Source organism: Sebastes fasciatus, chromosome 16, assembly GCF_043250625.1.
Source record: "Sebastes fasciatus isolate fSebFas1 chromosome 16, fSebFas1.pri, whole genome shotgun sequence".
Lineage (NCBI taxonomy): Eukaryota > Metazoa > Chordata > Actinopteri > Perciformes > Sebastidae > Sebastes > Sebastes fasciatus.
In genome coordinates, this window is record NC_133810.1 from 16,428,497 (window position 1) to 16,431,845 (window position 3,349).

The window sequence follows — 3,349 nt, forward strand, 5'->3', positions numbered from 1 at the left end:
CATCATGGCTCTGTTTTCAGGCTGGACAGCAGCTAGACAGCAGACCTCAGATCAGCTCTTACTGCTTGTTTTCCCTCGGTCAGTGAAATCATGCAGATGCCGTTTGGAGCACCGGAGGACACCGAAGGACACCGGAGGACACAGAGGCATATGACTTTTTTCAGGTTACCTGTTTCATGTTCTACTGTCACGATATAGCGACCGTTTTATAAAAATAACTTTTTTTAATCATATTTGCTCCAATCTCGCCTACTTCAGCTTTAATACTCTTATCAACATGGGAGTGGACAAATCTGCTTGCTTTATGCAAATGTATGTATATATTTATTATTAGAAATCAATTTACAACACAAAACAATGACAAACATTGTCCAGAAACCCTCACAGGTACTGCATTTAGCATAAGAAATGACAATGATGAAAATCATAACATGGCAACAACAGCTGCCATTGTGTCAGTGTGCTGACTTGACTATGACTTGCCCCCAAACTGCATGTGATTATCATTAAGTGGGCATGTCTGTAAAGGGGAGACTTGTGAGTACCCATTGAACCCATTTTCATTCACACATCTTGAGGTCAGCGGTCAAGGGACCCCTTTGAAAGTGGTCATGCCAGTTTTGCCTCGCCAAAATGTAGCCTAAGTTTGGAGCATTATTTAGCATCCTTTGTGTTGCGTTAAAGAAACTGGTGGCGTCAAAAACGGATTTGCTTTAAAGCGTTATTATCGTGTGAACTTTGACAGCCCTACTTTGAACATTTATTACAAGTCATGTATAAGTTCATATTGTTGCTATGGACAGATTAATGAGGAAGAAGGCTTTTAAGATTGGGAGTATGTGTGAGGAGAGGTAGGTTCCCAGAGAGAAAAATAGGAAAGAGGGAGAAACACACATGGATACAGTGGGAGAGGAGGCTTTCTGCAAAGAGACAGATGAAAAAAACGTCAGAAAATATGCAAAAACTGGCCAGTTAGAAACCAGCCATGAAGGCAGTGACAGGCAGCATAAACCAAATATTTGCCTCGTCATCATGCAACCTAATCTCACTGAGCCTGTAGGGATGAAAATGGCAACCGAGGCTTACGGTAAAACAGTCCAACTGCACACAGCAATGTAATAAAAAAAATCTTAAATAGTGACTTAAACTTTAAACTTATAAAATAAATAAATAAAAATAAAATTAAAAAAAATAGCAAGGAGGTGGATGTGTCCAAAACAAACACAGGGCTTTCATCCAGGAGACCGTTATTTGTGTCCCGTGTGTTACATTTCACTTTCACTTTACAATCAGCTGTTTGTTCATGTCTTGTGATCACAACGTCAAGTCACATTTTAACTGTAAAAATGTAGTAATTTCAAGCCCAACCATGTTGTTTATTCCTAAACCAAATTAAGTGGTTTTGTTGCCTAAACCTGCAAGTGTTTTTGTTTAATTCACAACATTAAGCACGTTTATCACGACCGAAAAGTGATGTTGAGGGTTCTGACAAAGCGTCCGTATGTGATGAGTTGGGATGAGAATGTGTTGTCTGAGACATGCCGTGCGAGTGTGTGTGTGTGTGTGTATCATTGCACCCTGATAGTGGTATGGACAGTATTCAGCTGGGCAGCAACCTTTGTCCTGACTGCCCTGCTGACTATGGGTTCTGTAGTCTTTGAGTGGACGCCATGATGGGTTGTAGTCCTTGCTGCAGCCACCGGGAGGGAATGTATCTCCCCTCTGTGACGCACCCATCCCATGACATCACTACATATACAGTAGATATGCAGTGTGTGGGGAGGTGGAGATTTGACTGTAAAACCACTATTGGAGTCTGAAGCATGGCTGGTAGGATGTCGGTTGGAGATGGCAAAGGAGAGAAGAGGGGTGGTCGAGGCGACAGATCATAAAGAGCCAAGCAATCCTATTAAGTGAATGAGAGAAAATAAGGAGGATGTGGAGGAGGGAGGTAGTAGAGCCGACAGGGGGAATCGACATTATTGGCGGTAAAAACAGGGAAAAGACATCTGTGGAGAGAGTGGAAAGGATGAAAGGACAGCCATGCAATAGGAATGAGGGGAAAGTTGAAAATCCAAAAAAGTGATGTGAAGATGAAGATGACAAGTGATTACAACCCTTCATAGAAAAAACACAGCAGGGAAGGAATGGCAGTAGATACAGGTCAGGGACAGAGCACCTGGACCTCTGACTAACATCCAGCTAAGCACACACACAACTTACAACGCACGCGCAGATAGCATGTGGAGAGCATGGGATAATCAACCCATCGCTTAACCAGCACACATCATCCGTTGCCGTGCATGGCAGCAGGAGAAAACTAACCACAGCATGACCTTTGTAGAAGGAAAAACGGGTAGAAGAAAAATGAGAAAATGAATGACATCAAGATGATGGTTTAGACCAGTGATTCCCAACCTTTGTCCTTAAGGGACCCCTTTTATATCATTGAGTAAACTGACGACCCCTGATTAAGTGACATGTTTTATGGATATTTCATATTATATTCAATGCATAACAATAACAGTACAGAACAACTGATAAACTGTACAATTAACCCACATAGAGAACACAATAACTGCAGGAAGTTTGCATATTTCCCTAATATTCCTGTGAATATTGAATCAGATATGAGTTTTCCTGTTATTTTTAAAAGATTTTAATTCAATTCTTAGTCTGTATTATGTACATTTTTTCATTCAAACTTAATAGGCTTCTTTTTTTGACAAATTCAGTGTTTTTTTCTCCCTGACGCTTGACCTCAGCTCTTTGTTTTAACTGCATACTTTTCTAATGCAGGACGAGGCTGTTTAGCAGAGAGGAAAGGCTCTGTGGATATAACTTGTGTTCAGGTCTTCACTCACACTGCGCTCGTTCTCGCTCTTTGGCTCACGTGCATGCGCGCACACTACACACTGCAGAAGAGTTAGTTTAGCTCTGAGAATATCTAGTAAATGTACAGTGGACGTTTGTGCAGAAATAAATGCTGCAGCTCCTCCAGACCAACAGAGGTTTCCCGTGTTTAGTGAAGTGACGGGGCTCCGGAGCGAGTAACGTTATCGTCTCCGACCAAAACTCCGGTGTCTCCCTCCGGCCGCGGTTGGGAGGCTGAAGCAGGAAAAGCCAACACTAGGATCAGCATTGATTCATTCACCTTCGTCTGGTCAGCTAACATTACTGCCAAGCAGGTGAAATATAGAGTGATATTGTGGTCTTAGCTGACGTGTGTCGCTTCACTGTTTTGAGCGATGCTCGTTCATGTCTATGTAGAGCGAGCACAAGCGCGAGCCCGAGCAACAGGACGCTGACTTTCGTTGACTTAACGGCCACAGGTGTCGCTGTTAACAAG